Below are 12,078 nucleotides of genomic sequence, written 5' to 3' on the forward strand. Positions count from 1 at the left end.
CAATTTTTAAGTTCGTACGAGCACACATTTTAGGACAATTTTAGTGGGAAGGAAAATATTTCTCCTAAGGTAAGATTTGTCTATAAGACTTTGCAGCCAGAGTGTTAAAAAGTGTCACCAGGGTAGAGTTATTGAATGTGGCCTGTTTTCTATGATCAGCATATTTAACATTTGCAAAATAGTTGCAACCACCGTTATCAAGCTATTTTGGAGCATTACTTTAGCTGGATGAGGTACCTTAAAGTAAAATAAGCTGAGGTCCAAGATTTGTTTTTTTAAAAATCAACTTTCAAGGAAAGTTTAGTAGTTGATACCTATGTATGTAGCCACACCTGGGGGAAGTTGCATCCTGTTTCCCCACCTTCCGACCAACATTTGGTATTATTAGATGGATTCATTCTTTTTTTTTTTTTTACACTATTAATCACATTTATTGGGCTTTCATTGTGTACTACACACTGTTATTGGCTTTCTATGCCATTATCACATTTGATGGTAATAACGATCCCTCGAGGTAGATATTATGATTGTGCCCATTTTGTAGATGAGGAAACTAAGCCTTAAGGGCTGCAGAATTTGCCCAAAGCCCCGCAGCTAGTAAGGGCCAATAGATGCATGAATTCTTAATTCTAGAATAATAAATGACCCTGAGATGCTGCGGGACTAAATAAAAATCAATTTTCTAAAGGCCATTTAGAATAATTTTAGAACAATCAACAAAGGTTGATACAAAAAGATGGTGTCTGGTTAACAGGCAGCCAGGATATCCAATTCCCAAGACTTTCCACTTAATCAAGATCCTATAAAGAACTGAACATATGAGTTAAATAACTATTCTAGAATCGATCCCGCTGTCCAGCATTACCTCATCTTTATGAAAAACAAGTTAAGACCCTACAATTTGGCCCCTAACAAAGTGAGACGTTTGGGTAAGAATCACTTCTGCTTTCAGGGAGAAGGGAAAGGCTAGCTTCTTACTATTCATTCTTACTCATCAACCATAACAGGAAGTCTTCTCAGGCCCAGGGAGGGCCAGCAAAAGGGAACAGCGAGGGAGCCGCAACTGTCTGTGGCACTGGGAGCCAGCTTTGTGAAACAGGCAGAGGAGAAAGGGGCCAGCTGAGGTTTTAATTCCTGTTGAGGCTGTTAGAATTCAGAGAAATGTCTTTTTTTTTTTTAAGATTTTATTTATTTATTTATTTGAGAGAGAGAGAATGAGAGAGAGCACATGAGAGGGGGGAGGGTCAGAGAAGCAGACCCCCCGCCGAGCAGGGAGCCCGATGCGGGACTCGATCCCGGGACTCCAGGATCATGACCTGAGCTGAAGGCAGTCGCTTAACCAACTGAGCCACCCAGGCGCCCCAGAGAAATGTCTTTAAGGAGATGATAAACCCACAGAAGTCAGCTTGTATAGAAGATAGCATCACAGTGAAACAGACAGTACTGGGCTGAACTCATAATACCAAGAACATCTTGGGCAAGTTGCTTAACCTCACAGAGTTTCCATTTATTTATCCCAAATGGGAGTATTTGTGATTTTTGAGGGAGATAATGAATATAAAGTGGCTGGAATCGTGCTTGACACAGAAGAGTAGTTATTATGGTAAGGAGCTTTGGAATTCTATACAAGCCTTACATTTTTACGTGTTGGGATGGAAAGACTTCAGGATATACTATTAAGTGAAGAAAAACAAGGAGAGCGTGATATCATTTGCATAAAATCTGGTCTGTCGGATATTTACTTAGGTTATCTTCTGGCCAGGCATTGTTCTGAGGTAATTTACAAATAGTAACTCACTTTACCCTCATAAAGATGCTGAGATAAGTCCCATCTCTATCCCCACTTAAACTGGGGCGAGGAGCCATCAGGTAACTGTCCCAGGTTGTGCGTACTTGGGCCGGGGGTCTGAACCCAGATGAAATTCAGCCCAGCATTTGTGTGCTTCTGCACCGCACCAGGCTGCCTTGGAAGATAACACGTGTCCTTATAAGACCCACAGAGGAGAGACAGAGAGAGAGGAGCAGGTGGGAAAACAGGCAGAGATTGGAGTGCAGCCACAAGCCAAGGAATGCCTGGGACCATCAGAAGCCAACAGCCCTGCCAACACCTTGATTTTGGACTTCCGGCCTCCAGAACTGGGAAAGAATGAACCTCTCTGTTGTTTTAAGCCACCCAGTTTGTGGGAATTTGTTATGACACCCACAGGAAACTGGCACCAGGGTCTACATATATATGCTGGTATATGCATAAAAATCTTAAGAAACTGTTACCTTTGAGCAGAAGAACCAAAGGAGAGAGAGGTTTTTACTCACCGTTTCATGCTCTTTTGTCCTTTTTGAATTTTTTTACTAGGTACATGCATTGGCTTTATTTTTAAAACAGTGACAGGGCGCCTGGGTGGCTCAGTCGGTTAAATGACCCACTCTTGATTTTGGCTCAGGTCATGACCTCGGAGTTGTGGGATCAAACCCCAAGTCAGGCTCCATGCTCAGCACAGAGTCTGCTTGTCCCTCCCCCTCTGCTCCTCCCCCTGCTCTCTCTCTCAAATAAATAAATAAAATCTTAAAAAAAAACAACAGTGTCATAGCGAGATAGGTAAAATAACAGTCTAAGAATGGCAAATATACTATCCCAATATAGACAGAGCAAAACATTATTTTGATGATTTTTACTTTTTAAAAAACTGCCTTTCTCTTTCCCTGGAAAATCAATCAATAAATACTTGTGTCTACCAACAGCTTTAAAACAAGCTATATGAAAATTATATCATAAAATATACAAACCACTAGAAATAAAATTGGTAACTTAAATATTGATATTAAAATCCAAATCTGCTGAATAAAAAAAAACAAAAACAAGCCACATGCAGGGAAAAGATATTTGCAATACATATAACTACAAAAGGATTAATATCCAAAATATATAACGAGTTCTTACAAGCCAATAGGAAAATGAATAACAAACCCAGTGGGGGGAAATTAGCAAAGGATATAAACAGATGGACAACAGGAAAGTAAATAGATCAAAGATATAAAGAATGCGTCCTCATTAGGATATGGGAAAATACAAATTAAGACACCCAGGAGATACCATTGTACACACCTGGGACAGACAAAAATTAAAACATCTGATAATACCAAATATTGGTCAGAATGTGAGGAAACAGGAACTCTCACACAGGTTCAGGGATTCTGATTTAAATGGTCTGGGATGGCACCAGGCATCTGTATTATTTTAAAAGCTCTAAAAAATAAAATAATCTCTCCAGGTGATCTAGTTCCAAAGGAACAGGGCACTCTGAGATCTAAATGCCATCCTGAACACATCCCCCTCTAGTGGTCCATACTGTCCTCAACTGAATCCCTCATACCTCAGGGCCTAGAGGTGATGTAGGCATCCTGACTGTCACTGCTCATTCCAGATCACTGTTCCTCCCTCCAACCCTTGAAACCTACCCCTCCTGGGTGCACTCATCCACAGAGGCCCATCACTCCCTCATTCACTGAGCATTTCAGCGCTACTCACCATCCCAAAGCAACACTGCCCCTACCATAATTCTAGTGATTTTAATAGCTATGTAGAGATTCTTTCATTCCCCCAGCTTCTTAGTTCTTGGATATTCTCTCCTCTAATAGATCTTATACTGCAACCTACCTCAGCCATGCATTCCCTCATAATATAGAGGGAATAATAATAATAATAATAGATATTATTACTACCAATGGCCATATCCTCTCCATAATCTCAATCGCCAGCATCCCACTCTCCAGCTACCACCTCCAACTCTTTCCCTCTGCTGCCAACAATTCCTCAGCCCCACTGCACTGGACTGTGGGCATCCTTTTAATCATCCCTCTGCATTCACCCTCAACTCCTTTGCTCCTCTGTCCTCTACCCAGGTTAAATCCAACTCATCCCTGGACGGACTATACTGAGCCTGAGCAGCTGGTTGCAACTGGAGAAAATACACATCCATGCTGACTTGTTTTACTTGAAATTCATGACTGGGTCCCAACCTCAAGAGGGAGCAGCAATCCTACTACCCTTTCTACTCCCCTTCCCTAGCCCATTTACTCTATCTTATACCTCCTTCCCTCTCTTATGCTTCCAACACCTCCTTCCTTCCCCTCTCTCAGCAGATGATGCTTCATTTTTCATGCAGAAAATAAATGCAACCAGAAGAGCATTTCCTCATCCCCCCACAAAACTCTACTAGCCTATTTGCACCTGTCTACCTGTACTTTCCTCTCCTCTCCTGAATGAACTTTGTCAAGAGCCAACGCCTCCCCGTTGAGCACTGAATTCCATTCCTGCTTGTCTACTCAAGAAAACCACTCTTTCACTCTAGCAATTATCTTTCCTCTACTATATCATCATTGTTTTGTTCTAATATATGGTTCTAATTAGCGTAAAATGCTACATTTTCTCTCATATTTGAACTCCCAGTCTCTTCATCTTTGTTCCTCTTTATACCAGAACTCCTTGAAAAAGTCACCTTAGTCACTGTCTCTAAATATTCTCCTTCCATTCTCTCAAAACTACTCCAATCTGGTTTCTTTCTCCACCACTCCAGAGAAATTGTTCTTGTTAATACTCCACATTGCCAAATCCAAGGGTCAATTCTCAGGATTCATCAGAACTCTCAGCAGTATTTAACACAGTTCAAAGATGTTGCAATTTTTCTTAACTTGGCTTCTGGGACCCCATACTCCCTTCCTCCACTCTCACTCCCACACACCTCCCTCCCAACTTCATTCTAACTCACTACATTCCTTCCCAGTCTCCTTCTGGGTCCTCCTTGTCTCTCTGACTTGGCACAGCCAAGACTCAGTCTTGACCCTCCTCTCTTCTGCAACTCCATGCATTCTCATCCTGGGTCATGGCTTCAAAACTACCAATTTGCTGATGATTCCCCAGTTACTATCTCCAGCCCAGACTTCTCCCCTGAACTCCAAACTTTACATCCAACTGTCTACTAAACATTTGCTAAACTTTTCTTGTTAAAAATCAAATGCTTGAATCCTCACTACCTCAGACCACAAGCCTGTCCCTTTTGCATCCTTCCTGATCTCAATAAGTGATAATTCTATTTTTAAAAAAAAGATGTATTTATTTATTTTGAGAGAGAGCACAGGGAGGGCAGAGGGAGAAGGAGAGAGAATCTCAAGCAGACTCTAGGCTCAGTGTGGAGCCCGATGTGGGGCTTGATCTCCTGACCCTGAGAGCACGACCTGAGCCGAAACCAAGAGTTGGATGCTTAACTGACTGTGCACCCAGGTGCCCTGTGATACTTCTATTCTATTCTATCCTATTTTTCTATCATTCAGGTCAAAATCCTTGGACTAATGTGTGACTTCTTTCGTTTCCTCCAACTCCACATCCAATCCTTCAGCAAATTTTACTGAGTGTTTCTTTGAAATATCTCCATAAGCAAAACACCTCTCATGCCCTCCACCACTCCCATGGTGGCCAAATCCATAGTCATCTCTCACATGGATAACTGCAATGGCCTCCTAACTGATCTGTCTGCCTCTGCTCTTCCCTCCACCCACCCACCTTCATTCTCTCCCAACCCAGTTGGAATCAGACACTAGAATCATGGCACACATCTACTCAAAATCTGTAAGGATTCTCTTCTCATTCAAAGTATAAGCCAAAATCCCTACTGTGGTTTGCAAGACACTGACTAGTCTGCCTCTTGTCTTAGACTCCACTACCGCTATGGCCTCATTCCTTCCACTCTGGCCCACCCTCCCTCTGCTCCAGCCACACTGGCCACTTTCCCATTCTGTGAATGCACCAAGCATGTTCCCACACTGCTCTTGCAGTTCTCTCTGCCTAAAATGGTCCCCCCATATCACCATTTTCCACTCCCTTACTTCTTTAAAATCTACACTGAAATATCACTTCATTGCCATGGCCTTCCCAGATCACAGTTGCTCCCACCCATCATTCTGTAGGCCTATGGGCACTATATCCTGCTTGACGCCCCACCTGGTATGTTATCTAGTTAGGGTCTCTCCCTTTCAACAGAATGTAAGTTCTTTGAGAGCAGGACTTTGCTTTACTCCTTAATGTATTCCCAGCATCTAGAGAAGATCTAGGTACATAGTATACTCAAAAAAGTTTTGTTTAATTGGGGCGCCCAGCTGGCTCAGTCAGAAGAGCATGTGACTCTTGATCTCAGGGTCATGAGTTTGAGGCCCATGTTGGGTGTAGAGATTACTTAAATAAACAAATAAATAAAATCTTTAAAAAAACCAAAGTTTTGTTTAATGAATGGTTGTGATGTAGGCAGGATGGGGCCAAGGGCCCAGAGGGGGTCCCACAGGACCAGCCAAGAGGGTCCTTGGCTATGTGCAGGATAGAAATCAAATGTGAGCCAGGAAAGAGTGAGAGCAGACTTTATTAAGGATATATAGAGAGGGCAGATACAGATAGAGCATCGGGGAGACTCAGAAAGGAAAAGGAAAGAGGGTCTCTTTTTTGTTCAGGGCCTGGGGTTTTTATTGAGGATTATGGTCTAGTGTATGTGGCCACTCAGGCATCCAAGAACCGGTCAGAGCAAAGACAAGGGTCCAGGTGTGCTCGATAAGTCACGTATCGCTTGGAGCCAGAGGGTCTTGGCATTGAGATGACTAGAGCCAGTGGTCTGCAATACGGTTTGTCTGGTCATTTGCACCCAGTCCTTTCTTAGATGTTATCTATGGTGCTGAAAGACTAAAGAAATCGTTAACTTCTTATCTCTTACCAGGAAGACATGTACTATTTGTACTATGAGGCACATGCAAGGTGGGGGTGCAGGTCCTAGCAAGAATAGAAGCGGGAAAAGGAGCAAAAAGCAGATTTTTATGGAGTCTCTTCAGCTTCCTCATCTCAGTTGAACCACACAGGAGAACAGACAATTTCATATATCTAGTAAAGGTGACCTGGCTATTCCATTTCTAGCCCGAGATACCAGATACACAAAGATGGCCATTGCAGCACTTTGTGCAATAGCGAAACATGAAATACATCAAATGTCCATCAATTGGGGAATAGAAAAATTGTGGATATTCATACCGTGGAATCCTATTAAGACTTTGAAATCAATGTACTAGATCTACACATATGAACATAAATGATTCTCAAAAATATGATGAGTAAACAAATGTATAGGATGTTATTTATAAAATCTTAAAACATTGAAAAAATTCTATTTAGTATCTATTTGATGTGGGAAACAAAGGCAGAAGAAAAATTATTAAATTTCCTTACTATCTACAGCCTATTGAAACAGGCAGAGTGACATTCCTCTAGGGACTCAACGGCCTCAATGTTAATACTTTGCTAAGAGCAAAAGGCAATGTTAGCCCAACCCTCCAGGATCCTGTAAGTCTACTTTAACATATAAAAATTCCTTTGGAAACCTCCTTTATCTCTACCCCCCAAGATACATGTTGGCAATCATCCCCCAAGCATATGACCCGCCGATATACATCTGAAGGGTCTCATGACTCAGGTTTTATTAGACAGTAATAAATGACTTTTTCCCAACAAGAGCTAGCCCCCTCAAAGTCCTGGAAACCGTGCTTCCAAAATTTCTTAGAGACTCACGCTATCCTGAACACTCTCCCAACTTGAAAGTCTACAATGGGCCACTCCTCATGACCCTCGTGCCGCTCTTTCTGCCCACGGGTCCTGTGCCCGTGCTTTAATAAAACCACTTTTTGCACCAAAGACGTCCCCAGAATTCTTTCTTGGCCGTCGGCTTCGAACCCTAACATCTTTCCTACATCATATGGATAAAGGTATGTGCAGTAAAGTATAGAAATATGGGTGGGAAGGATATACAGCAACCTCAGGACAGTTGTTACCTTCAGGGAAGGTGGAGAATGCAAGGGAAAGCATTTCCAACATATCTTTAACATTTTTTTTCTTTTAAAAGAAGGTTCTAAAATAAATATGACAAAAAGAAAAGTTGTTCAATCTACCTATTGTCATAATATTCTCTACTTTTTTTCTTACACAGACAAGTATTTGTCCTATTATTCTCTGCTTTTCTATATGTTTTAAAGACTCCGGAATTTTTTCAATGAATAAAGAATTTTTAAGTTGCAAAAAAATCACAGTTTTTGTAATAAAACCTGGTGGGCTTGGAAGCAGCATCAGTTGAGTAAAAAGGCGTCATTTGCGGTCAGCAGCGAAACTTGTTGCTGGAGTTGCTTGCTTGATAGGCAATAAAGCCTATGTAGTTTGGGTCAAAGGAGCAAAGGAAACCAGCCCTTCAAAGGGAAGGTCTGATTGCGCTTTGCCGTTCCGCGCAGCAGGGGGCGCAGGTGGGGCAAAGGTACCTGCTGTCCGTAGGGGGCGCGGGAGTCACAGGCACCGTGTTTGTGTCCGTGGTACGCCAGAACACACCTGTCATACCTTTTGAACAAAATTTGCTAACACTCAGAATTGCAGCACTCGGAAAGAATCTGTTTTTAAAACTGTATTTTCCCTAACTTATATAATATATAGGTATATACATACAGATGTACTTACAAGAAAATATTTACACTATACATAAGCTTTTGTAAACTTCCCCCGGCCTCGACTTAAAATTTGGCTATGCCTGCCTTCTTTGCATGCCAACAAATCGAATGGATAGTTAATCATTTTTAATGGCGGCAGCATATGCGACTGTTGGAAGCTGCTATAATTTACTTAACCAATCGTTTATTGTGGGACGGATTAGGTCCGGGTTTTCCCGGGCATGAACAACAATAAATATCCTTGTACGTACATATTCGCACATTTGACTGTTTACTTAAGACACATTTGCGATGTGGAATTCCTGGGCCAAAGCTAATGCTTTTGAATTTTGATCCGCATTTCCAAACTGGCCTTCTAGAAAGCGTTTTCGTTTAGTTGGTTGGTTTTAAGTCAGATTGCACTCCCTCAGGCAAGGTAAGGGAAAGCTGTTTACCGCACAATCGGGGCACCGTAAACTCTTGCTGAACTTTTGAACGATCCCTTCCCGGGGAAACTGCCTGCGGGGTTTTCCCGGCGCCTTTAAAGGCAGGAAACTGCTGCGGGGAACCCCGAGCCCCCCCCCCCCCCCCCCCAGGTGGAGGCACAGACCTGCAGAAACCAAGTTTCCCAGGGAGGCTCCCAGCCCGGCCGGAGGGGGTGCCGGGGCGCGTCCGCCGCGCTCGGGCTCCGGGGCGGGCGGCGCGCGGGGGCGGGGCTCCTCCTGGGCCGGCGGCGGGGCGGGGCAGCTGCGCCGGCCGCCCCCGGGGCCCCCTCCCGGCCCGCCCTCCGGCCGCGTCCCCGCCGGCCCTGCCGACGTGGCGGGGCGGAACCCGCCGGGCGCTCTCGCGCGCACTCGGCAGCCGGAGTGGTAAGAGCCCCGGGCACCTTCTCCCCATCCCCTTCTCGGGGCGGGCGGGGGGGTGCGGGCACCGCCGTGGCGGGGTGGTGGGGAGACCCTGCCGTCGCTCCTTGCCCTGGCCCCCGAATCCTGCCCGCCGCGTTAGTGGGAAGCTATCGGCAGGGACTTGGCACCGCGCGCGGGACCCGGGAGGACCGGACTTTGGGGTGAAGGTCCGGGGAGGCGCGGGCGGCGCGGCCGAGGGCCCTGCGTGGGTGCGGGCGTGTGAGTGTGTGTGTGTGAGTGTGTGTCGCTCCGGGTCCACGCTCATGCACACACCCACACGCCTGCACTCGGGGTCTGCTCCCTCGGCCGGCGTGAACCTCCGCGGAGCCTGCCTTGTGCTCTCCAAGTATCTGGTCCCGGCACCCAAGCAAGGCTGAGAAAGTTTCCTCAGGGTCCCAGGTCCGAGTCAGAGGCAGGCTGCAGGGCCCCCCGCCGCCGGGGTTGGGGGGGCATAGAGGGAGTGGGTCCCCATAAGGCAAAGGCCTCCATCCCGGGGTTTGCCAGCCGTTGGCCTCGGAAAACCGAGGAGCTCTGGCCTTGGAAAACCGAGGAGCTCTGGCCTTGACCTCCCGCTCAACTTCATCATCTCTCTGCCTGCAACCTCGCTTGCTCTTCCGCCACAGCCAACACCCTAAGCCAGTACCACCTGGCTTCACAGCCCCCGGTCTGAGCCTACCCCCAGCTCCCCAGGCCCCGCTCACCCACTGTCTCCTTTTCTGCCCTGGAACCTGGTGAGTATTTCCAGCCATCTCCGATCAGGCGCCTGAACTTCACTGTCCTTTCCTGGAGTAGGAAGACATCTCGGTCTGGGCTAAGGGCTGTATATCTGTGCCCTATTCATCCCATCAGTTCCCATCCTGAACGTTAGGGGTACGAGCAGGTGGCTTCTAAAATCAGTGTCTCTTGAACCCCAACCCGAGGTAACCCAGGAGACAGCCTCTCTCCCCAGAGGCCTCTTTCTGCCCTCTTTTCCTCCTAGTGCCCCTTTCCAGCCTCACCCATATTCACCCCCTGCTCCCTCCTTCCTTTCCATCAGAGCCTGAGCTTGGGAAGGACTCTGATAACTCCTTACATTGTAAGCTTTAAGCAAAGGAATGAAACTTCCAGGGTGGTATTTGAAACACGAGGGAGCCAGTGCAGAAGGAATTTGAGGGCGAGAGGGAGCCTTCTAGAATACCAAGGATTCAGCCCATATAAGTAGCCATTTATAAGTCTGGCTTATGTCAAATATTCTCTCTCTTGAATCAATATCAAACAATATGTTCTGCAAACATCTGAGGGTCAGAACCCAAGCTAAGTGCTTGTTGGTCACAGTCCTGGAGAAGGAGGAAATGACACAGAGACAGATACTCCTTAGGAAGTCAGTGCAAAGTGTCACACACACACACAGCATGGAAGGAGAAGCAATTCTGGGAAAAGAGTGGGGGAAATTAAGGAAAATTTTAGAGTAAAAAGCGACACTAGACATAGGAGTTTGCCAGGCTGTTGAAGGCAGGGCAGCCCAGGCAGAGGAACCAGACAGGCAAAGGCACGGTGGGAGTGCTTACAAGCTGTGGGCACTAATGGAAAGTCTGGTGAGGCAAGAGCGTAAGGTGTCCAAAGAGTTGCAAAAGGTGGATAAAGAGATCGGAGCTGAACCATGAGGGGCCACAGATGTCATGCAAAGGTGTTTAAACCTAATGGTTTTTATTTATTTATGTTTAAGGTTTTATTTATTTATTTGTCAGAAAGAGAGAGAGCACAAGCAGGGGGAGCAGCAGACAGAGGGAGAAGCAGACTCCCAGCTGAGCAAAGAGCCCAATGCGGGACTCGATCTCAGGACCCCGGGATGGTAGCCTGAGCCGAAGGCAGATGCTTAACCAACTGAGCCACCCAGGTGTCCCAAACCTAATGGTTTTTAAACAGGGGAGCAAATAGGTCCCATCTGTGTTTCAGAAAAATACACAGGAGACTGGTGGAGGCTAGATCCGAGGAAACAGCCTGGGGCTTCGTAAGGGGGGAACTCTTAGGAGCTGATTAACCTCTCATCCAGAGTTTTTGTTCCTGGTCCTCATTGACCAGTCCTTTTTAAAATTGGGGGCAGTGATTTTACATAGGGTATCGTGTTAGCAAATTCATATTTTGCCAAATGAGACCATTTAAAAAAATCTATCCACTGCACTATTTCATAAAATGAAAGATTTTAATACCAAGAAAAGCATGAAGGCTAAACTTGCAAGATGAAGGCAGTCCTTTAATAAATGTAGATTGATGAAAAACTTGTGATCTTGTCCTCATTTTTCTCTAACATCATGGACTGGTCCCAGTCCTGCAGTCTTTGGGGTTTGGGAGCCAGGTATCCAGATCATTTTGTCCCGTCTTACTCTGCAGAGGAGGAAGTGAGGAAGCCCAAGAGGACTGAGTTGTGCGCCCACAAAGAGATGGTGCGACCAGAGCATGCTCTTCCTACCTCAGAGTACCCCTCCCCCCCAGCCAACTGCTCTGCTCTTCTTCCATACTGCCTCCTGGCCCGGCCACACATTCATCCCGATTATCTAGACTTCATTCCTGAAGCCGGGCATTTGCACATACTCTTATCCCACCATGCCTGAGTATTCCCATCAAAGCCACTTTTAAGGTTCTTGGCACTAGGTCAGTCTCATTCCAGCACATCTTTCCCTTATTTGGTGTGCTGTTT

General features: G+C 45.7%; 1 protein-coding gene across 5 annotated transcripts in view; it reads left to right on the plus strand.

The window, feature by feature from the left end:
• Positions 1-9,248: 9,248 nt before the first annotated feature.
• FAM114A1 (family with sequence similarity 114 member A1) overlaps positions 9,249-12,078 on the plus strand; it is a 67,959-nt gene continuing 65,129 nt past the window's right edge. For all 5 annotated transcript variants that reach the window (XM_045881313.3, XM_045881315.3, XM_064584374.1 and 2 more), the window contains exon 1: positions 9,249-9,365. The gene's annotated coding sequence lies outside the window, so the exon portion shown is untranslated. The remainder of the gene's footprint in view (positions 9,366-12,078) is intronic.

The sequence above is a fragment of the Mirounga angustirostris genome, unplaced genomic scaffold (assembly GCF_029215605.1).
Source record: "Mirounga angustirostris isolate CCGP_5_RB_7025 unplaced genomic scaffold, mMirAng1.0.hap1 SCAF_2, whole genome shotgun sequence".
NCBI lineage: Eukaryota > Metazoa > Chordata > Mammalia > Carnivora > Phocidae > Mirounga > Mirounga angustirostris.